This window comes from Triplophysa dalaica, chromosome 5 (genome assembly GCF_015846415.1).
Source record: "Triplophysa dalaica isolate WHDGS20190420 chromosome 5, ASM1584641v1, whole genome shotgun sequence".
Taxonomy (NCBI): Eukaryota; Metazoa; Chordata; class Actinopteri; order Cypriniformes; family Nemacheilidae; genus Triplophysa; species Triplophysa dalaica.
Genome location: NC_079546.1, coordinates 17,669,266 through 17,692,356, shown reverse-complemented (window position 1 = coordinate 17,692,356; position 23,091 = coordinate 17,669,266). Strand labels below are relative to the sequence as shown.

Here is a 23,091-nt window from a genome sequence, read left to right as displayed (position 1 = left end):
CGTCCCACTCCCTTTGTTGTCTTCTCCCTCCCTCCTCCTGCTCATTGAGCTCTCCTTCCTGTAAGGTTCTTGTTCCAATGCTAGCTTCACTTACAACCTGACTCCTGGTTCCATTGCGATCTTCCTCATTTGCTATAATTACTAAGTCGGTTACGTGCTGACTCAGTTTTTGTACCTCCTTCATAAGAAGGTCTAACATTGGTACTTCCACTTCTATAGCATCTTTTACTGTGACTTGTAATTGTTGTTGGGGAGGGCCATAGGGAGGGGGTTAGCTTGATACTGGCTGTTGCCTACTTCCCTTTTCACTCAGTGACTTCTTAGACTCTGGCGCATTCACTTCCTCTTTCTTCCTCTTACGAGGACTCAATGCTGCGGCTGTCGTAGCAATTTTAGTCCACTGCCTTAACTCTTCACGGAGTTCTTTGTTCACTTTATCATCCTTTCCTTTCTCCAAAAACCTAACTTTATCCTTTTTCCCATCATGTGCTTTAACGCGCATGTGAGCTTTTTTCTCCATTTCTGTTATTTTAGGTGTCAAAGACACACGTGGTGGGTTGTCCCATCCGTTTTCAACACATATCTGACTCCATTTTTCGCCTAGTATCGTTGTTTCCTTCTTATGGTGTTTTACCTCTGTCTGAGCTAATATCATATCTTTCATACGATCCCATTGTTCATTTACAGGAAAACACCCATATTCATCTCATTCTATATCAAATTCTCCCTCCATTTTTTAGGTTATTCAATTCTCTTAATTATACAGTTATCAATTATATTATTATTATCTGTTTTCTATCAATTATTCTAAACACAATATTTTTTTTTTTTTTTTTCAATTTTCCGTAATTTCCAACGCACAATTACATACACACAAATTACACATAAATTCCTTCAGTTCGGGGGACCATCCACCCGTGTAATAAATGCGTGCGGACTTTCACCTCACGTCTTCTAAATTCGGGGGACCAACCTCCCGTGTAATAAATGCGTGCGGACTTTCACCTCACGTCTTCTAAATTCGGGGGACCAACCACCCGTGTAATAAATGCATGCGGACTTTCACCTCACGTCTTCTAAATTCGGGGGACCAACCACCCGTTTATTAATTCAAATTAACAAACTTCAACCGTTTTTAAATTTGGTTTGAATAATGATCAGGAATATTTGCAATTCAACACAAACAATTTAGAGTAGTCAATTAGCAGATGTTCGATAAAACAGGTCTCTGCTCACCTTATTTTTTATTCAGCCGGCTGTTGTGTTGAATCCAAGATTTTCCCTCTCTCCGTTTCGTCTCTCCGTACTCTTTAAGGATTGTCCGAAATGTCCCTTTTTAGCCAATCACGTCGGCGGTCACCATCTGATGGACATCTGCTGTCCTGCGCGTTCAAAAATTGGACTTATGGACTTCGGATGAACAAAAGTTGAAGTTTATTAAGTTGAACTCAGCGCTGGACTGTCTCAGACAAAAGAGTATTCACAGAGAATCAGCCTCGCTCAAACAGTGTACAACATATTTATAGTGTGTATGTGAGAGGGTGTATCTTCTTTCTTCAAGCTGTGCCTCCCCCGAGCGCCTCCACATTTGCTGCTTTCTTTGTGTCCCATGGAGTGATGACCCCCCTCGTGCTCATTCCGGCCGCACTCTTCTTCTTTTACTATCTGCAAAACAGCATATTTCCTCCCCCCTGGTCTCCACATAACCTTGTTTCTTAAAACCCGTGCTCTATGGGTATGCGTGTTGCATGTGCAGGATGACCTCAGGTCAAACTGCTGAGTTCTCATGCAAACCCTCAAGCTGCTGAATCCCAACCCCTATATCCTGTCGAAAATTCCATCTGCACTCTAATATTCACCCTTAATCTTTCAAACCTTTAAGCACACACTTTATTCATAATTGTTTATACTAATACACACATTCTACTATTGATTATATATAAGCCATAAAAAGAAATAAAATGTATAAAAACATAGATTATACTCAAATGAACATTGTAATAAAAAACATGACTTTAAAACCCTTCACTACGCAAGCCAATCGATGTCCAATAGGCCACGTTCTAACTTCAGCCAATCACGTTTTGCTCTGCACTAAGATTCAGGGAGCTGACATGGCAACTAGTGGCGGTCTAAAATCTGTGTTATACTAAGAAATGATAATGGCCTCTTCTTTATACGATGTAATGATCGCTTGTGTTCATATACATTGTCCGTATTGTTACATGTCATGATTCCACTATCATGTCATGTTTATTCTTGTTGTTTGAGTGGAGTCATGGCATAACCTATGGTTTTGTGTGAGATTGGGTGATCTTTCTCGTGTCTCGTCATTGTTCCCTACATCTCGTCCCTCGTCAGCTTTCCCTGAGTGCTAATCCCCAGCACCTGTTGCTCGTTTCGATCCTCTGTTGTTTCCCCTATAAAGAGTCCTCATGTTTCTTTGTCTCGTTGCTCGTGCATTACTTGTTGCACATGTTGCTGTTTGTAACGCTGTTCATATTCATGTCGCTGTACTTGTGGATGTTCCTGTTTGCTTACCTTGTGCCTTGTTCCTGTTTCCCCGTGAGTAGTGAGTGTTAGTGTAGTGTTTATTCCAGTGTTTGTTTTGTTAGTAATAGTTTTAGTAAGTCAGTGTCCCTGTTTAAAGTATATTTATCCCTGTATTGTTTTCCCCCCATCGTGGGTCTTTGTTTTGTGTTTATTTGTCATAATAAAAGTCTTCGTTGTTACATCATACCGTCTGTGTCTGCCTGCACTTGGGTTCTCACGCCATGTCTCACACCGAGATTCATGACAGTTACATATATGCTGTATTTAAACGTGTATGACTTGATCACAGCGTGCACGGACTGGAGTGGAAAATCCCGGTGACTAGAGAGTCGGGACTGATTTGGTCGTCCAGCCAGCATTTTTATTGTGTTTATGTTCCAAAGGGCTAAATTCTGATTTTTTTTTTTTTTTTTTTTTTTTGCAACTGTCGGTGTACTACCAGTATACCGATGGCAGAATTAACGTGAGGGGAATCCTCAGCATTGTGAATTTCTATGTCATTCATAATTCAAAATAAGTAATTTCTACAGTCATCTCGGTTTTTCCCATTCCTGAATGATCTCTGCTGCTATCGCTACACTGCTCTGTTTACTATCTAAAAAACAATACATGTCAAAAGAGAACCGGATGCTATACTTTATGCATGTGCCATATATACAAGGTATTAGGTGCTATAAAAATTGTGTAAGGTAATGGGATAGCTATATTATATATTAAATCAGTGACATATGTATAATAATAATGTGTGAGTGAGTAGTTTAGTATAGCACATATGTATTGCACAGTGGGGAGAACATTTAACTGTTTAACTGTTTATGGGGTAGATGGCCTGTGGAAAGAAACTTGTCCTATGTTTGGCTGTTTTGGTGCTCTGTAGTGATGACCAGACGGCAGCAGTTCAAAGAGATAGAGTCCTGTGTGTGTGGGGTCTAGCGAGATCTTGCGAGCCATTTTATTCGCTAACTCTGGATGAGTAAAGTTCTTGCAGTGATAACAGTAGAGGTCTACCAGAGATTCGATCAGCAGTCCGAAATATCCGCTGTAGTATTCGGAGTTTGTATGTGTCCCGAGCATGTTCACTGAAATTGAGAGAGAATAGGCTATGTCGCCTCTATATGCAGCAAGTTTTAAATGACTTCATCGATCGACACAAAATTACAATGCTAGAGCACTTAAATTAACTTGAACGTTTAGCAATCTTTAAAAGTATGTCTCTTGATATACACTGCGCGGAAGAGCCATTTTTTTGTTAACAGACTGATTCGAGCCTACCTGAGCATGCTTGTGTTTTTTTAAACAAAAACAAGTAAAATAAAATAATTGCCTTTTAATTCCAGGTCACTGGCATTGCAAACCAAAATCAACCGATCCCGTCATCCCGGGACACCTTCCGCATATTTTCGGGGATCTCTGTATGAAAATGGCTTTACTGAAATGCCCAGTAATGTCCAGTGCCTTTTGTGCATTTGTATGGAGAACTCATTAATTTGTACAATTGGCTTCAATTCATTTTTATTTGGCAGTTTCATATTTTGCTTCATACTTTTTTCTTCGAAGAAAAAGTTGTGTTGCCACCCTTGCTTTCTCAATGCCCCCGTTGTTTTTTTAATTTGCCATTAAACAATGGAAATAAACAGTATTTTAAAGCTGTCCTATATCTCATTTAAAAGGCAGCAATATATATATAATTATAACCCAACAATAATTGTTTATTTAGCACCAGGTAAAATAGAGACGTTTATCGTATAACACGCTGAGAGCACTGCCACATCCATTATTATTAACTAGAGTAAATTGATTATCTGCAGTGGTAGCCTATACCAATATTTACTATGGTAAGGTTCGAAAACACAAATTGTATAGGCTTACATCATTAAATTGTGGGGTTGAATTTAAGAATATATTGTGTGCACAAGATCATAGTAAAAGAATCAACATCTTTTGTCATGGGAAAGAGTTAGACAGTAAACAGAACAGTGTAGCGATAGCAGCAGAGATCATTCAGGAATGGGATAAACCGAAATGACTGTATAAATTACATTTTATTTTGAACTATGAATGACATAGAAATTCAAAATGCTGATGATTTCCCCCACATTAATTCTGCAATTGTTGTACTGGTAGTACACCGACAGCTGCAGTGCGCATTGCAAACTCTGCAAAACTTGACAGGAGGCACGCGCCGAGTGTTTGGATCGAAATAGCTGCTTAACCATGCAGTAACAGATTACATTTGATCGAATGCCAAAATCGGAATTTAGCCCTTTGGTACATAAACACAATAAAACGGCTGGCTGGATGACCAAATCAGTACCCACTCCCTAGTCACCGGGATTTTCCACTCCAGTCCGTGCACGCTGTTATCATGTCATAAACGTTTATATACAGCATATATGTAACAATACGGACAATGTATATGAACACAAGCGATCATTACATAATATAAAGAAGAGGCCATTGTCATTTCTTAGTATAACACAGATTTTAGACCGCCACTAGTCGCCATGTTAGCTCCCTGAATCTTAATGCATAGCAAAACGTGATTGGCTGAAGTTATAACGTGGCCTATTGGACATCAAAAGCGGAAGTTAACCGATTGGCTTGCGTAGATAGTGGGCGGAGTCCACCTATTTGTTGATTGTGCACACGATTTGACGTTAGAAATGTGAAAGAGAGCAATCCACAAATGCGTGCACTGATCCACAAATGCGTGCACTGATCCACAAATACGTGCAGCGATTCACAAATGCACAGAAAGCGATTAACAAATGTGCAGAAAGCGATCCACAAATGTGAAGAAGGCGATCTACAAATAAATATAATTAAAATACATTTGTAAATATTTTTTATTTGCAAATCTCATTGTATTTATTTGTGAATTCCATTTATTTTTGTGGAACATCTAACATGTATCTATGGTTCGCTTTTTGCGCATATGTGGATTTAAAAAAATGTTTGTGAAATTGTCTATATTTAATTGGAAATCGTAGTTTATTTATACAGAATAATGAAACAATTCGGATCCCATACAATTATGAAGTAAAATGTAATGAACAAGAGTTTTCATCTCAACGTAGCTTTATTTTTATAAACTTTTAATTAAAACTGGTTAGAGCCAGCTGACGGTTTACAAAATAAAAATAAAACTCTGCTTCCTTGAAACGCGAGTCGCATTCTACCAAGCACCACGTCTGAACAAACCCCACGTTTATCAAACTCTACTGGATAATAAGTAAGTACTACTAACCGAAATAAAAAACAAACCTGAAGCTGAAGAGACCTAAACGTTAACGAAAAGGACGCCCGAACCTGAGTGACTGAGGGAGAGTCACAGTCAGCAACACAATACATCTGTATGTGTGTAGGGGAGGGGCGCTGTGACTAGCCTATCACAGAACGCAGACACAGTCAGCTACCCAATGAGGAGCGGAGCAAAGACCCAGTGGCAGCGGTGGGATTTGAACCCACGCCTCCGAAGAGACTGGAGCCTAAAGTTACATGTACATTTAGCAGACGATTTAATCCAAAGCGACTTACAGTGCATTTATTACAGGGACAATCCCCCTTGAGCAACATGGAGTAAAGTGTCTTGTTCAGGGACACACGGGTGGTGGCTGCTGGGATCGAACCAGCAACCTTTGATTTACCAGTACAGTGGTTTAACCCACTAGACCACCATCTCCATATCTCCATAGCAACTTAGACCGCTCGGCCTGAAAGTCAGACGTGTTTCAAACACTGCCCTGACAGCTCATCTTTGGTCTTTTATCTGGCCATGTTTTAATTAAAGGTCCCTGCAAAGAAAACATTTGTAAAATCACATAAAAGGCAATAAAGTATGCACACATTGTTTTACATTGAGTGTTTACTACATTGTTACATACCTAGTTTGATCGTCGACCCATCGAGCACCCCTGTCCCGGTCAATTTGTGTTATATGAAGAACACGTGCCATCTGTTGCAGAGTCGCTCTTAAAGAAAGACGTGGTAGTCTATAAAGGCTTGATCTTCTTCTATCTCTTTCTCTAAAGCAGCCGTAGTCGGCAGGGTTTGAACCTGCGCGGGGAGACCCCAATGGATTTCAAGTCCATCGCCTTAACCACTCGGCCACGACTACAACAGCTTCTAAGCCCTCTTTGTTTCGGTCGTGTTGCAAAGAGGACGATGTCTAAAAGGAAAAGGCAGGAATTCAATAAGACGTGGTCCCCTGCCGTGACCCAGATTCGAACCGGGGTTGCTGCGACCACAACGCAAAGTACTAACCACTATACGATCACGGCTTGCCAACATGCCTCCGGCAAAGTTGTGCCACCAAGACTGAGTGACTAGATCAGCAGGGAGAAGATTGGCAGCTTTTGCTGAGGTCTCACGAAATTCCTGACGCATGTGCTCGATGAAATCCCTGCTCAAAGCCAATGTGTCGACTCCAACGCACGAGCAAACTGTTTATTTAATTTAATCAACAGAGGGCGGGCCCAGAAGAGCTCACAAAGGAAAAGGTGACTAACAAAGTTGAAATTGCTCGCCCGAACAGGGACTTGAACCCTGGACCCTCAGATTAAAAGTCTGATGCTCTGCCGACTGAGCTATCCGGGCTCTTGAAAGCGATATGTTCTAAGTGTAGGCGCTCGGGTGGGCGGGGTGTTGAATAGAACAGGTGAGTGCAGGTTCATCCCTCATCAAACACACCCTAACCAGCTAACGTGGCTATTGAGGTAAGAGGAAAACTATACTCAGTACGCTCCAAGCGGAGCAAAGACCCACTGGCAGCGGTGGGATTTGAACCCACGCCTCCGAAGAGACTGCAGCCTTAATCCAGCGCCTTAGACCGCTCGGCCACGCTACCTCAAAAAGGTGCATTGTGCCGCAGGTTTCCACCATTGTAGGCCCTTGCGACATTTAGCAGACAGTCTAGAGCTTACAGGGTTCTGTCGGCTTAGGGTTCAGTGCACCTTTCTGATGCAGGGGTGTTCAGTCCTATATCTGGAGGCGATGCCATCTGTTGATTGCAGTTCATCAAATACACTTGAACCGTGTAACGGGCTCTGGGAGCTGAAAGGTAAGTGAAAGTCAGACGTGTTTCAAACACTGCCCTGACAGCTCATCTTTTGTCTTTTATCTGGCCGTGCTTTTCTTAAAGGTCCCTGCAAAGAAAACATCTGTAAAATCACATAAAAGGCTATAAAGTATGTACACATTGTTTTACATTAAATGTTTACTACATTGTTACATACCTAGTTGCATCGACAACCCATCGAGCACTCCTGTACCGGCCAATTTGTGTTAAATCAAGAACACGTGCCATCTGTTGCAGAGTCGCTCTTAAACATTTGTAAAATCACATAAAAGGCTATAAAGTATGCGCACATTGTTTTACATTGAGTGTTTACTACATTGTTACATACCTAGTTGCATCGACAACCCATCGAGCACTCCTGTACCGGTCAATTTGTGTTAAATCAAGAACACGTGCCATCTGTTGCAGAGTCGCTCTTAAACATTTGTAAAATCACATAAAAGGCTATAAAGTATGTACACATTGTTTGACATTGAGTGTTTACTACATTGGTATATACCTAGTTTGATCGACGACCCATCGAGCACCCCTGTCCCGGTCAATTTGTGTTATATGAAGAACACGTGCCATCTGTTGCAGAGTCGCTCTTAAAGAAAGACGTGATAGTCTATAAAGGCTTGATCTTCTTCTATCTCTTTCTCTAAAGCAGCCGTAGTCGGCAGGGTTTGAACCTGCGCGGGGAGACCCCAATGGATTTCAAGTCCATCGCCTTAACCACTCGGCCACGACTACAACAGCTTCTAAGCCCTCTTTGTTTCGGTCGTGTTGCAAAGAGGACGATGTCTAAAAGGAAAAGGCAGGACTTCAATAAGACTAGGTCCCCTGCCGTGACCCGGATTCGAACCGGGGTTGCTGCGACCACAACGCAAAGTACTAACCACTATACGATCACGGCTTGCCAACCTGCCTCCGGCAAATTTGTGCCACCAAGACTGAGTGACTACATCTGCAGGGAGAAGATTGGCAGCTTTTGCTGAGGTCTCACGAAATTCCTGACGCATGTGCTCGATGAAATCTCTGCTCAAAGCCAATGTGTCGACTCCAACGCACGAGCAAACTGTTTATTTAATTTTATCAACAGAGGGCGGGCCCAGAAGAGCTCACAAGGTAAAGGTGACTAACAAAGTTGAAATTGCTCGCCCGAAAAGGGACTTGAACCCAGGACCCTCAGATTAAAAGTCTGATGCTCTACCGACTGAGCTATCCGGGCTCTTGAAAGCGATATGTTCTTAGTGTAGGCGCTCGGGTGGGCGGGGTGTTGAATAGAACAGGTGAGTACAGGTTCATCCCTCATCAAACACACCCTAACCAGCTAATGTGGCTATGGAGGTAAGAGGAAAACAAGACTCACTACGCTCCAAGCGTGGCAAAGACCCACTGGCAGCGGTGGGATTTGAACCCACGCCTCCGAAGAGACTGCAGCCTTAATCCAGCGCCTTAGACCGCTCGGCCACGCTACCTCAAAAAGGTGCATTGTGCCGCAGGTTTCCACCATTGTAGGCCCTTGCGACATTTAGCAGACAGTCAAGAGCTTACAGGGTTCTGTCGGCTTAGGGTTCAGTGCACCTTTCTGATGCAGGGGTGTTCAGTCCTATATCTGGAGGCGATGCCATCTGTTGATTGCAGTTCATCAAATACACTTGAACCGTGTAACGGGCTCTGGGAGCTGAAAGGTAAGTGAAAGTCAGACGTGTTTCAAACACTGCCCTGACAGCTCATCTTTTGTCTTTTATCTGGCCGTGCTTTTCTTAAAGGTCCCTGCAAAGAAAACATCTGTAAAATCACATAAAAGGCTATAAAGTATGTACACATTGTTTTACATTAAATGTTTACTACATTGTTACATACCTAGTTGCATCGACAACCCATCGAGCACTCCTGTACCGGCCAATTTGTGTTAAATCAAGAACACGTGCCATCTGTTGCAGAGTCGCTCTTAAACATTTGTAAAATCACATAAAAGGCTATAAAGTATGCGCACATTGTTTTACATTGAGTGTTTACTACATTGTTACATACCTAGTTGCATCGACAACCCATCGAGCACTCCTGTACCGGTCAATTTGTGTTAAATCAAGAACACGTGCCATCTGTTGCAGAGTCGCTCTTAAACATTTGTAAAATCACATAAAAGGCTATAAAGTATGTACACATTGTTTGACATTGAGTGTTTACTACATTGGTATATACCTAGTTTGATCGACGACCCATCGAGCACCCCTGTCCCGGTCAATTTGTGTTATATGAAGAACACGTGCCATCTGTTGCAGAGTCGCTCTTAAAGAAAGACGTGATAGTCTATAAAGGCTTGATCTTCTTCTATCTCTTTCTCTAAAGCAGCCGTAGTCGGCAGGGTTTGAACCTGCGCGGGGAGACCCCAATGGATTTCAAGTCCATCGCCTTAACCACTCGGCCACGACTACAACAGCTTCTAAGCCCTCTTTGTTTCGGTCGTGTTGCAAAGAGGACGATGTCTAAAAGGAAAAGGCAGGACTTCAATAAGACTAGGTCCCCTGCCGTGACCCGGATTCGAACCGGGGTTGCTGCGACCACAACGCAAAGTACTAACCACTATACGATCACGGCTTGCCAACCTGCCTCCGGCAAATTTGTGCCACCAAGACTGAGTGACTACATCTGCAGGGAGAAGATTGGCAGCTTTTGCTGAGGTCTCACGAAATTCCTGACGCATGTGCTCGATGAAATCTCTGCTCAAAGCCAATGTGTCGACTCCAACGCACGAGCAAACTGTTTATTTAATTTTATCAACAGAGGGCGGGCCCAGAAGAGCTCACAAGGTAAAGGTGACTAACAAAGTTGAAATTGCTCGCCCGAAAAGGGACTTGAACCCAGGACCCTCAGATTAAAAGTCTGATGCTCTACCGACTGAGCTATCCGGGCTCTTGAAAGCGATATGTTCTTAGTGTAGGCGCTCGGGTGGGCGGGGTGTTGAATAGAACAGGTGAGTACAGGTTCATCCCTCATCAAACACACCCTAACCAGCTAATGTGGCTATGGAGGTAAGAGGAAAACAAGACTCACTACGCTCCAAGCGTGGCAAAGACCCACTGGCAGCGGTGGGATTTGAACCCACGCCTCCGAAGAGACTGCAGCCTTAATCCAGCGCCTTAGACCGCTCGGCCACGCTACCTCAAAAAGGTGCATTGTGCCGCAGGTTTCCACCATTGTAGGCCCTTGCGACATTTAGCAGACAGTCAAGAGCTTACAGGGTTCTGTCGGCTTAGGGTTCAGTGCACCTTTCTGATGCAGGGGTGTTCAGTCCTATATCTGGAGGCGATGCCATCTGTTGATTGCAGTTCATCAAATACACTTGAACCGTGTAACGGGCTCTGGGAGCTGAAAGGTAAGTGAAAGTCAGACGTGTTTCAAACACTGCCCTGACAGCTCATCTTTTGTCTTTTATCTGGCCGTGCTTTTCTTAAAGGTCCCTGCAAAGAAAACATCTGTAAAATCACATAAAAGGCTATAAAGTATGTACACATTGTTTTACATTAAATGTTTACTACATTGTTACATACCTAGTTGCATCGACAACCCATCGAGCACTCCTGTACCGGCCAATTTGTGTTAAATCAAGAACACGTGCCATCTGTTGCAGAGTCGCTCTTAAACATTTGTAAAATCACATAAAAGGCTATAAAGTATGCGCACATTGTTTTACATTGAGTGTTTACTACATTGTTACATACCTAGTTGCATCGACAACCCATCGAGCACTCCTGTACCGGTCAATTTGTGTTAAATCAAGAACACGTGCCATCTGTTGCAGAGTCGCTCTTAAACATTTGTAAAATCACATAAAAGGCTATAAAGTATGTACACATTGTTTGACATTGAGTGTTTACTACATTGTTACATACCTAGTTTGATCGACGACCCATCGAGCACCCCTGTCCCGGTCAATTTGTGTTATATGAAGAACACGTGCCATCTGTTGCAGAGTCGCTCTTAAAGAAAGACGTGGTAGTCTATAATGGCTTGATCTTCTTCTATCTCTTTAGCAGCCGTAGTCGGCAGGGTTTGAACCTGCGCGGGGAGACCCCAATGGATTTCAAGTCCAGCGCCTTAACCACTCGGCCACGACTACAACAGCTTCTAAGCCCTCTTTGTTTCGGTCGTGTTGCAAAGAGGACAATGTTTAAAATGAAAAGGCAGGACTTCAATAAGACGTGGTCCCCTGCCGTGACCGGGATTCGAACCGGGGTTGCTGCGACCACAACGCAAAGTACTAACCACTATACGATCACGGCTTGCGAACATTCCTCCGGCAAAGTTGTGCCACCAAGACTGAGTGACTAGATCTGCAGGGAGAAGATTGGCAGCTTTTGCTTTTGCGCGAGGAGACCCCAATGGATTTCAAGTCCATCGCCTTAACCACTCGGCCAAAAATGGGGCAAAATGGACTGCTATGGTGGGGGAAAAGAAAAAAAAAGAAAGAAGAAGGGGGAAAAGAAAAATTGAGCAAAAAATGAAGTAAAATTATAGTATATTTAATATTATAAGTACAAAAGGTAAAAAAACGTATTCAATTTTATGAACAAAATACCTAAGTGCCCATTTAGATCCAAGTAATTGTAATGTTCAATTTTTTTTTTAAATCGATCTATTGCACAATAACTTCAATAACTGCATTAACTCATATACTGCACCGTACCTTTAATAACCGCATTAACTTTCTATTGCACTGCAACTTTAATAGCTAATGTCTATAATTAATGCACACCTAAGTCACTTGCACTACTGTATAGTCTAAATTGTTATCTGTTCATAACCACCTGTACACTAATGTTCACAGTGTATAGCCTTCTGTATATATTGTCCATAGTACATACCGACTCTCATATTGTCATAGAACATTCCTTCTGTAAAGTATTTTCATAATAGTTTCATAATAGTATTTTTATGCCCATTGTATAGTATTTTCCTAATATTGTATTTTGTATTTATTCACACTGTATATCCTGCACTTGCTAATTGCACTTCTGGTTAGACCTAAACTACATTTCGTTACACTGTACTTGTATATGTGTAATGACAATAAAGTTGAATCTAATCTAATCTAATCTAATATACACTTCCAAAATCCTTATATATATGAGATACATTAGATGTAATAGTAAACATTTATTAAATACAATATTAAATATTAACAATAATTATACAATAACTATAATACAATAAGAAATAGAGAGAGCTATCCTTCAAATTCTGTTAACCTAATACACTACTTAAAATTTACTGTAACTAGATTTAAGACAAGTTTCTTAAAAAAATAAAATAATGTGGTGTTGGTATGGTAATGTTTGTTTGTTGCCTACAAAGAGTCTTTCCACTCTGTAATGATCTGGCCCGATGCTGGACAGTACCATTTTCCTCTAAGCTGAGTATGACCAGTAAGTTTGCTTTTTGACTTGCCACAGATTTTGCATTGATAGTGGTAGTCGTCTTTTGTTTGCCTTTTCTTTGGTGGCTCCCCTCTTGCCACACGCTGTTCATACTCAAGTGCTGCCTTGTGGAGCCTCCATGAACGTTGTCGGTTTTCAGGTGGTGGCAGAGCTAATGGCTGTTGACCAGGGGGAAGGGAAGACCAACCATGAGGTGGGGGTGGAGCCGATGATGGATACCCGGGCGGAAGGGAAGACCACCCATGAGGTGGGGGTGGAGCTGATGATGGATGCCCGGGTACAACGGAAGACCAACCATGAGGTGGGGGTGGAGCTGATGATGGATGCCCGGGTGCAACAGAAGACCAACCATGAGGTGGGGGTGGAGCTGATGATGGATGCCCGGGTGCAACGGAAGACCAACCATTAGGTGGGGGTGGAGCTGATGATGGATGCCCGGGTGCAACGGAAGACCAACCATGAGGTGGGGGTGGAGCTGATAATGGATGCCCGGGTGCAACGGAAGACCAACCATGAGGTGGGGGTGGAGCTGATGACGGATACCCGGATGAAATAGACCAATCAGAACACTAAGACCAGGTATTCCACCCAGGAAAGTGCTGTGCCTCAGGACAGAAGAAATTATTCTGTGCAGCAGGAGAATAGTCTGTGTCATATGGAGATGTGTCTCCTAGCCCAGTGCCTGTGAGTGCATTTGAAGACACTGCAGTTCCACTTCGTGCATATTTTCGTTGACGAATGACTGCCTCACCCTCCCGATTCTCAGGCACCTTGAACTCAATGGGAACATGTCCATGTTCAACAGGTCCAGATGGGAGCTCCCTTGGCTTTGGCAGTGGCTCCTTCGCTATACCAATTTTCTGGGGAAGCTCCACTCCTTGCAGTAAGGTGTCCCGATCAGTTCGTTTCTGTCGGTCAAGAAGCCTTTTTAAAAAAAAAAAAACATCTTCAGTTCAAGAGTTATATAAACACTGTGAATTAAACCATTCTAAACAAATGCAAACTAATAGTTAATTTAGAAGTTGTTATAAGGAATATGCTACTAAAGTGAAATTAGGAAGGCAATAACCAACCCACCAAGATGACACTGTAGTGTTGTTGATTGTAACTTGCACCAGGTTGGTCTTGTCGAGCAGCTCTCGGCAGTCTTCAAGCAGCTGCTTGATGTGACAATACATCATCACAATTGCCTGTGTAATTGGAAAGGTTGTGCCCTTATTGTCTTTAGGTCTGTTTCTGGCTTCCCTGAATTCCTTCAAAAGCTTGAGTGCGATGCATTCTGAAATCCTGTTGATATCAGGTCTCTGAGCTGCCTGGCCATGGGTCATGAATAGTCTGTGGATAAAACAATGCATTTAATGCATTTTGTATGTTATTCTATGGTTCATTGGAGCTTTATAAACATACAGACTAATTAGGAATTTTATTTTATGCAAATGAAAAGTGAGGGATAATTTATGATGGCACACACTGTAAAAATGTCCTTTAACACAGGTGCACCACAATTTAACTCACCTCTCAGCTGCTTGCTGACCAGGGGCTGAGCCACTACGCTTTCGAGAAGCTCTCCAAGGACCTGGCAAGATCCTTTTCTTGCACTTAAGGGAATACTTGGAAGGGAACTGATCAATGGCATGCAGACACGAATACAACCGCAAGATCTCTGCTATCTCGTTGGTTGACAAAGCAGTGATAGTCCGGTTGAGGCTAATAAGGTACCCTGCCAGGTTATCCACCGCCTCCCATCCAGGGACACCCCTTGAATCACATCTAAGGTCCTAACAAAGAAAACAACAACAAAAAAAACGAAATCCTGGATTACAGTTCTTTGATAAACTGTTCTTCACAAATTACAAGCATAAGCATCACGTATTAGAGTCTTTACCGGAGATGATGTGCTGGGCACAGCGCAGGACATGTCTTCAATGTCAGGACTGTGAGAGCCACCACTTGGAACAGGGGTTTCCTAGATCATTTTTGAACATTTGTAAGTATACCAATTAAACATTGTAGAGCATTACTTAAATTGAATGTATAAATTATAAAACAACTCATGTATTGCTCATATAAGCTAACATTCCTATGCAATTTCAATTTGAAAATGTATATTACCAGAGAAGAGGTCAATAAATCATCATGACTGCTCGAACTGCCAATAGTGCGTGTGTTTAAACTGATGTCTGCTGCATCACATATTGTGACATCCAGACACTCATCCTCCTGAACTTCAACCTGCATCTCTGGCAGAGTGATTTCACCAGGCTCCAGTGGAGAAAGTAGGTCTCCTCTGCCAGATTGTGCCAACAAGTACTCCACTGCTATACGCTCATCTGCCAAAAGGAGGCATCATATTGTAAAAAGAGGAATATATCAGGCTAAATCATAACAGTAAATGTGATGAATGTGGTGTTGGAAATGAATAAAAAAAAATTGTGATTTAAAAAAATACATAAATAAATAAAGTCACACATAGACAACTCAACCAAATACGCTGAAAACACACAGACACATCTTATAACAGTATAGATAGATAATAGATATGACCACCGTTACAGCAATGATCATTCCATTAAAAATGGAATGAATTAAAAATGGAATGAATGGTTAGCGTTTAGGCAGCATTCAAACTCACAGCAAAGCCTGGTATTACTATAGTAAGATAATGTACAGTATTGAATCTTACTTGTGGGTTTCCCATGGGTTTTGAATTCTTGCAGGAGTGCACATCCGAGGACTCTTTTGCTGAGGACATTAATGTGGGACATTAAACGTACATCATAGATTTTAGTTTGTGATGTACCACTCATGTCCACAGCTTGAAGAGCCCGGTTGATGTTCCATCTCGATGCACCCTCAAGCATGTACATCTGAGTATGTACAGCATTACATCTCCACCCTGTAAGGAAAAATGTGTCACATTGTCAAAATACCATTATAAACCCCTCTACGAACTACCAAAGCTGACTACCAATTAAAGCTAATTCACTTGTTAACTAAACCTGTGGAAATTGAATTCCTTTATTTTTACTTTACTTTTTTTTAAGTCGTATTTAAAATGTTTTTTGTTGTATTCTTCCAAAGTTTAGAAACACTACTTAATTACAGACATGATATTCTTGGTATTGTTACCATCCCTGGAATGAAAGTGCACTGATGGCGATGAAAGCTTTCAAGAGAAGAGGACCCTCTGCCACACCCCAGTACATCCAGAACCTTGTCACCCTTCTGTAACCCAGAGCCCAGCTTTGTGTAAAGCTGAACACCAGGCGGGTCTTGGATGCAGGGTAAATGTTTCTGTTGTACCTCCCAAATGTGCATCATGCTCTCTGGATTAATGAGGCGCAAACCAGTCGTGTCGGTCAGTTCCCACATGGAGTCTAGCAATGCTTGTATCAAGTCACGAGTTTCTTCAACTCCACGTGTCCTCCTCCTGCAGTGTTTGGCCAGCTCACTTGAGGTGATGCTTGACAAGATTTGGGCCTCTGTTGGAATATGCCCCTGATGTTTTTTTAAAAGTATGTTCTTTTTCGCTTCTTTAAGGTGAGAGAAGTCATCCTTGTCCCATTCAAAGATACAACTGGACAACTTGGAGCAGAAAGTGCCATACAGTGGATGGTGCTCTGTTGTAAGACCAGCAGTGAACCGTCGCATGAAGTGGAAAACATCAAGGCGAACTTTGAACTTCCACGGTCGAAACCAGGTAAGAACTGGAGTCACACCTACACCAATGAGAAACAATGAGCGAGTTTACACATCTTCTTAGATTTAAATTTGTATAATTTAAAAATATGCTAATGCTATTTATAAATATTCTCTTAAGCCTCTAAATCCGTCAGATTTCGCTTCTCTTAAAGACACATTTTTATCAGGCTCCTAGGTTCAGTTCCATAGCAGATAGCAGATAATTCAGAATGGGCTGAGCGTTATTTAGAAGTCTTTGAAGCAAGATTATTTGAGTAACATATACTTTACTTTTAGAGCATTCACTCATCATTCACTCATCAACATTATCATCTCATTTTTGACAGAGGTGGCTTTTAGAGGGTTCTGCATCTGAATGAACATGAACAAAATATGAACACCTAAAATGCCATCTAAACACCATTTTCCTAAATTAGTGGGAAACATGCAGATCTATGATTTATTGTCATTGAGACACATGCCAAAAATTATTGCTTATATGGATTAGAAATGTATAAATGCACACACATTCCTGTTAAGTAATGGCTTAAGTTGACAAACCTGTCCCGCTGCAGCAGTCCCTGTCAACATAACTCGCAGCTGGATCTGGCTCCCCAGCATCCCTGTATCGCTTTACAATGCCCTGACACAAGTCATCTAAGCCGGCTCCCTCACCAGTGGTTAGGACACAGTTCAGAACTTGGCCAAATTCATTACCAATGTTGGTCATCCAGGTAGCAGTGTCAGCAATGCCACCAGCAAGCTTTTTAGTAATCTGTATAAATGCATTAAGACAATACAATTTGGTATATTCAATATAATTTAACATGCATTTGGCTCTTTATGTTTATTTATGTTTACCTTTTTGGTAGAATCAAGCTTCAGGATGCTACCATATGTTGATGTTACAACACCCTTAAGCTCATCAAGGTGATTCAGGATTTCATTGGCATGGGCAGTCTCAAACCACTGTCCCAGCGGTAGGGGGCGAAAAGGCGGGGGCTGCTCATAAACCACTTCCGATTGGGTCAGGGCACATCTCTTTTTGTGGAGCTCACAGTCTGTCAGGTAGTCTATACTCCGTCTTGCCCACTCCTCACTATGAATTTCTTCTAGCGCTTGTTTCAAGAAACTGGAGCTGTTTCCTGCAGTTCTTGGTCTCATCAAAGTCACACACTTCCTGTCAAGGGCAAGGTGAGTGGTGAGAACAGCGGGGAATTTATTTCTGTGGGAGGGATCCAGCTGTTTAAGGATCTCTGAACTCCAAGGGCAGACAGGTATCATACATTTACTGCAGCGAGGGTAGTCCACTCCAATTAAGTAATATGTGGAGTCAACATCAATGACTTCCCTAACTTTAGTATAAATGCCTGAATGATGCATCTTCCTATTGCACCGTGTACATTTCAGAGGAATACCCCACATCCTCATTGGTGCCCACAGAAACATCCTGTGCCTAAAGTAACTGCTAGGATCAGGAGTTGAAGTAGTAGGCTTGCTGGGACTCGGTGGATGAAACCAGTTTTGTGGAAACTGCTGCTTCAGTCGTCCTGTGGTGTCATACAGACACTGAGCTATCCACTTTTGGTCTGCTGGTTTGAGCAATCGACAGAACTGTTTGGGGAGAAAACTCAGCCAATTTACTTCTGGAGGCCTTAGTGTAATGTCCTGTGATGGTGTTTGTACTGCAGTTTGTGGAGCTCTTTGCTGGTCTTCGATGTATGCAGATGACTGTGCAATGGATGATGTTGGATCCACAGATGTTCTGTCCCCATCTGAAAGACTAATCAAACGATGATGCTTGATAGACATGGTTGTCTGAGAGATGTTCACTGAAACCATCCACATTAACATCTTCGCTACAAAGAGCACACTTAATTGAACTACTGCTCTGCAGGGCTGGTCTGGAGCCTGCACTGGGCTGCGGGGCTGGTCTTGAGCCTGCACTGGGCTGCGGGGCGGTACTGAAGCCTGCACTGGGCTGCGGGGCGGTGCTGAAGCCTGCACTGGGCTGCGGGGCTGGTCTGGAGCCTGCACTGGACTGCGTGGCGGTGCTGGAGCCTGCACTGGGCTGCGGGGCTGGTCTGGAGCCTGCACTGGACTGCGGGGCGGTGCTGAAGCCTGCACTGGGCTGCGGGGCTGGTCTGGAGCCTGCACTGGGCTGCGGGGCTGGTCTGGAGCCTGCACTGGGCTGCGGGGCTGGTCTGGAGCCTGCACTGGACTGCGGGGCGGTGCTGAAGCCTGCACTGGGCTGCGGGGCTGGTCTGGAGCCTGCACTGGACTGCGGGGCGGTGCTGAAGCCTGCACTGGGCTGTGGGGCTGGTCTGGAGCCTGCACTGGGCTGCGGGGCTGGTCTTGAGCCTGCACTGGGCTGCGGGGCGGAACTGAAGCCTGCACTGGGCTGCGGGGCTGGTCTGGAGCCTGCACTGGACTGCGGGGCGGTGCTGAAGCCTGCACTGGGCTGCGGGGCTGGTCTGGAGCCTGCACTGGGCTGCCGGGCGGTACCGAAGCCTGCACTGGACTGCGGGGCGGTGCTGAAGCCTGCACTGGGCTGCGGGGATTGACTGGAGGCTTCACTGCTCTGTGGGGCTGCCTGTGTCTCTAAAACTGTCTGCTCAGCTGACTGTTAAAAAAAGTGTAAACATCTACATCCTTGCTATCACTTTGTAAATCAATTTACATTCTTGCTGGATAAAATAATTCATCTCTTAAATATCAAATAAATAAATAAAATGGATAAAACAAATGCAGATTTGATGAACATAAGAAAAGGGATAGTATAACAATATTGTCATAATATACTTAATTTAGAGTTGTTCATAATCTGTATTAGTCTGTGTGTCCAAATATCTTTCTCTGTTTTCAATCAATCAAATAAGTTTATACAGGTTTGGAATAACTACAGAGTTAGTAAATCATGAGAGAATTTACATTTTAGGGTAAATTATCCCAAGGCTTCACAGCTCAAAAAATGAACATTTCACCCTAGTGTTGGCGAGTTTTTCACATTTATCATCACATACCTTATCATAACATTCCTTTTCATTACATACCTTATCATTACATACCTTATGAAAACCACATTCGCAGGGGATTCTTTTGCCAAAGATATCATATGCACGGGTTTGTTTGTGTAATGGGCAGTTATTAATTTTTTCCAACGCATTTTTCCGCTTCTTCGCCCCTGGCTTCTTGTCTGTGGTAAAGTGGTATTTCCCCTGGGCATACTTTACCATGATGTCTTGCCAGTACGAGTCAGGTTTACCGGTCTTAGTCATGTCTAGATTTATGAAACAAAAGGGTAAACATCATAAAACTTTAGTTTAAACTCAATTTAAAATATTCGCCAAAGCCTTTAATATACATGTTAGTGTTAACAAGTGCAATTGTATTCAACCAAAAATTGGCTAAACTTATTGGCATTCTGAATTTGGACATTCATCATCATCATCACCATCACATTATTACAGTTGTTGTAACTTAATGTACATATACCTAAGGCATTTTGCTATTGCAAAATGAATGGCCATGGCGATTTCTAATTTCTAAGTGTTAAACCACAAATTACAATTTAAGCGGTTTAGATGAAACCGTAGTGTCAAACTAAGCAACGTTACAATCAGATTCTCTTTCAAGTGATAATGGACTCACCTGCACGCTATCAGAAGACTTTAAAATGATTAAATTGTTTATGTGATTTAAGATAATCCCAACTGTCTCGCGTCGCGCTGGGATGGACGTCACAAATGATAATGTTTCGGCCAATGTTCGTTTTGCCCCATTTCTACCAATCAGAAGAGAGCGTTCGGATTTTTACAACTTGTGTTAGGAAATATTTCGCAAGTGTTAGGATTTAAGTAGAATGTGTTAGGACTTGTTAGGACTTATTTAGAATGTGTTAGGACTTGTTAGGACTTATTTAGAATGTGTTAGGAAATGTAACGAATCGTTAGGAATGGCTTTGCTGTCCGATCGCTTGAGGGTACGGCCACGACTACAAAGGTTTTCGTGTCGTCGCGCATTCGTTTTGACGCTGATGCTGATACTGCTTCTCAGCGAGGCGAAAAGCCAAAGCTGCCAAACAAGTAGGTAGGCGCTAAAGACAGCAACCGTCTTCCGAACAGGGACTCCCCAGTGATGGCACCCTACAACTTCACCTGACCGTTTGGAAGCACTCACAGACAAGGGCTGAGCGAGGCATCCAGCCCGGCTAGCTCAGTCGGTATAGCATGAGACTCTAAATCTCAGGCCCGGCTAGCTCAGTCGGTAGAGCATGAGACTCTTAATCTCAGGGTCGTGGGTTCGAGCCCCACGTTGGGCGCCAGGGGTACCCCAGTCAGGGGCACTTTTTTAAGGGGCCCAGTACAGCAGATCTAGTGCTGGGATTTTCTTGAGACAAGTGCAACTTCCTCACTCTTCTGTTTCCAAAGGGGGTTCTCTGAAAATGAGCATGATGCTCATTTAGTTTTGCCACGCTTTTGCCCTTTAATTCCGAGTCAAACGTAGCCACGTGTCCAAGCAAGATCCTCAACAACCGTCTCTGTGGCGCAATTGGTTAGCGCGTTCGGCTGTTAACCGAAAGGATGGTGGTTCAAGCCCACCCAGGGACGAAAGCTTTGTGGTGAGCAGTTGCAGTTTTCTGACCCCAAAATGTTGAGGCCCGCCAGTGAAGCTTACTCAACAGAGTCTTGCTCTAATACAATACGGCTTTGCAAACGCACGGAAGGAAAAGAAGCCTTTGGCTTCTCACGCCGGGAGTTAAACCCGGGCCGCTTGGGTGAAACCAGGGGTCCTGACTGCTGGACCATGCCTGAAACATCAGCAAGCGCAATATGGCATCCAACTGTTTCCAAGAGTTTAAGAATCGGAGAGGCGAACCCACATTTTCAATGGAAGTCGGAAAGACTGTCCATTTCTCCGCACGTGTACTAGCAGTGAACAACAGAAAGAAGAACTACGATTTGAGAAGTATAATCCTCGTTAGTAGGTTGGAGAGTATCTCCGCATGTCACGCGGTTAGACCGAACTGATGGGGAGGCTCCTCCCAGACCGAGCTGAGCTGTCCGGGCTTGTGTCGGTGCGTGCCAAGTTCTTCTGCCAAGCCTCCACCAAAATGATTCCCCAACGGGGAGTTAAGCCTTTTCTTTGCCGCTGTCCAATAGCTTGGATGAGCTGGGTTTAAACATTCTAAAGAACAGCTGATGAAGTGCTTGGCGCGGCTCTTTTTGAACAAATTGCAATGCGTTGTTCGCCCGATGGAAGGCGTTCGCCACCAACACAGTTCCAAAGCGAGAGGGAAGCAGTTTCTTGAAGCCCCCCCCAAAATGTGCCTAGATCCAGATTCGCTGTGACCACAACACAGAGTACTAACCAACCACACCATCAAGGCGAGCTAACAGACGGCTGCACAGGGCTCGGCCGAGATGAAGTTTGCTCTTTCGCCTCTAGAGATCAAATCAGCAGCTGAGCTAAATGCACCGCAAACGTAGTCGGCAGGATTCGAACCTGCGCAGGGAGACCCCAATGGATTTCTAGTCCATCGCCTTAACCACTCGGCCACGACTACACAAGGTTCTTGTGTCGTCTCGCATTCCTTTCGACGCTGCTGCTGATACTGCTTCTCAGCGAGGCGAAAAGCCAAAGCTGCAAAACCAGTAGGTAGGCGCTAAAGACAGCAACCGTCTTCTGAACAGGGACTCCCCCAGTGATGGCACCCTACAACTTCACCTGACCGTTTGGAAGCACTCACAGACAAGGGCTGAGCGAGGCATCCAGCCCGGCTAGCTCAGTCGGTATAGCATGAGACTCTAAATCTCAGGCCCGGCTAGCTCAGTCGGTAGAGCATGAGACTCTTAATCTCAGGGTCGTGGGTTCGAGCCCCACGTTGGGCGCCAGGGGTACCCCAGTCAGGGGCACTTTTTTAAGGGGCCCAGTACAGCAGATCTAGTGCTGGGATTTTCTTGAGACAAGTGCAACTTCCTCACTCTTCTGTTTCCAAAGGGGGTTCTCTGAAAATGAGCATGATGCTCATTTAGTTTTGCCACGCTTTTGCCCTTTAATTCCGAGTCAAACGTAGCCACGTGTCCAAGCAATATCCTCAACAACCGTCTCTGTGGCGCAATTCGGCTGTTAACCGAAAGGATGGTGGTTCAAGCCCACCCAGGGACGAAAGCTTTGTGGTGAGCAGTTGCAGTTTTCTGACCCCAAAATGTTGAGGCCCGCCAGTGAAGCTTACTCAACAGAGTCTTGCTCTAATACAATATGGCTTTGCAAACGCACGGAAGGAAAAGAAGCCTTTGGCTTCTCACGCCGGGAGTTAAACCCGGGCCGCTTGGGTGAAACCAGGGGTCCTGA

At 43.6% G+C, this 23,091-nt stretch overlaps 16 non-coding genes across 16 annotated transcripts; 3 read left to right on the top strand and 13 right to left on the bottom strand.

Moving 5' to 3' along the window:
• Nucleotides 1-6,588: 6,588 nt before the first annotated feature.
• Nucleotides 6,589-6,670, bottom strand: trnas-uga (transfer RNA serine (anticodon UGA)). Its single transcript has one exon. It is a non-coding gene; the product is annotated as a tRNA-Ser (tRNA).
• A 406-nt stretch (nucleotides 6,671-7,076) lies between these two features.
• Nucleotides 7,077-7,149, bottom strand: trnak-uuu (transfer RNA lysine (anticodon UUU)). The gene has a single exon. It is a non-coding gene; the product is annotated as a tRNA-Lys (tRNA).
• Nucleotides 7,150-7,317: 168 nt separating this feature from the next.
• Nucleotides 7,318-7,399, bottom strand: trnal-aag (transfer RNA leucine (anticodon AAG)). The gene has a single exon. It is a non-coding gene; the product is annotated as a tRNA-Leu (tRNA).
• An 881-nt stretch (nucleotides 7,400-8,280) lies between these two features.
• Nucleotides 8,281-8,362, bottom strand: trnas-uga (transfer RNA serine (anticodon UGA)). Its single transcript has one exon. It is a non-coding gene; the product is annotated as a tRNA-Ser (tRNA).
• A 91-nt stretch (nucleotides 8,363-8,453) lies between these two features.
• Nucleotides 8,454-8,525, bottom strand: trnah-gug (transfer RNA histidin (anticodon GUG)). Its single transcript has one exon. It is a non-coding gene; the product is annotated as a tRNA-His (tRNA).
• A 242-nt stretch (nucleotides 8,526-8,767) lies between these two features.
• Nucleotides 8,768-8,840, bottom strand: trnak-uuu (transfer RNA lysine (anticodon UUU)). The gene has a single exon. It is a non-coding gene; the product is annotated as a tRNA-Lys (tRNA).
• Nucleotides 8,841-9,008: 168 nt separating this feature from the next.
• On the bottom strand, nucleotides 9,009-9,090 carry trnal-aag (transfer RNA leucine (anticodon AAG)). The gene has a single exon. It is a non-coding gene; the product is annotated as a tRNA-Leu (tRNA).
• Nucleotides 9,091-9,971: 881 nt separating this feature from the next.
• trnas-uga (transfer RNA serine (anticodon UGA)) lies at nucleotides 9,972-10,053 on the bottom strand. The gene has a single exon. It is a non-coding gene; the product is annotated as a tRNA-Ser (tRNA).
• A 91-nt stretch (nucleotides 10,054-10,144) lies between these two features.
• On the bottom strand, nucleotides 10,145-10,216 carry trnah-gug (transfer RNA histidin (anticodon GUG)). The gene has a single exon. It is a non-coding gene; the product is annotated as a tRNA-His (tRNA).
• Nucleotides 10,217-10,458: 242 nt separating this feature from the next.
• On the bottom strand, nucleotides 10,459-10,531 carry trnak-uuu (transfer RNA lysine (anticodon UUU)). Its single transcript has one exon. It is a non-coding gene; the product is annotated as a tRNA-Lys (tRNA).
• Nucleotides 10,532-10,699: 168 nt separating this feature from the next.
• trnal-aag (transfer RNA leucine (anticodon AAG)) lies at nucleotides 10,700-10,781 on the bottom strand. The gene has a single exon. It is a non-coding gene; the product is annotated as a tRNA-Leu (tRNA).
• An 875-nt stretch (nucleotides 10,782-11,656) lies between these two features.
• trnas-uga (transfer RNA serine (anticodon UGA)) lies at nucleotides 11,657-11,738 on the bottom strand. Its single transcript has one exon. It is a non-coding gene; the product is annotated as a tRNA-Ser (tRNA).
• A 9,247-nt stretch (nucleotides 11,739-20,985) lies between these two features.
• Nucleotides 20,986-21,058, top strand: trnak-cuu (transfer RNA lysine (anticodon CUU)). The gene has a single exon. It is a non-coding gene; the product is annotated as a tRNA-Lys (tRNA).
• Nucleotides 21,059-21,273: 215 nt separating this feature from the next.
• On the top strand, nucleotides 21,274-21,347 carry trnan-guu (transfer RNA asparagine (anticodon GUU)). The gene has a single exon. It is a non-coding gene; the product is annotated as a tRNA-Asn (tRNA).
• An 874-nt stretch (nucleotides 21,348-22,221) lies between these two features.
• On the bottom strand, nucleotides 22,222-22,303 carry trnas-aga (transfer RNA serine (anticodon AGA)). The gene has a single exon. It is a non-coding gene; the product is annotated as a tRNA-Ser (tRNA).
• A 252-nt stretch (nucleotides 22,304-22,555) lies between these two features.
• trnak-cuu (transfer RNA lysine (anticodon CUU)) lies at nucleotides 22,556-22,628 on the top strand. The gene has a single exon. It is a non-coding gene; the product is annotated as a tRNA-Lys (tRNA).
• The last annotated feature ends 463 nt before the right edge of the window (nucleotides 22,629-23,091 follow it).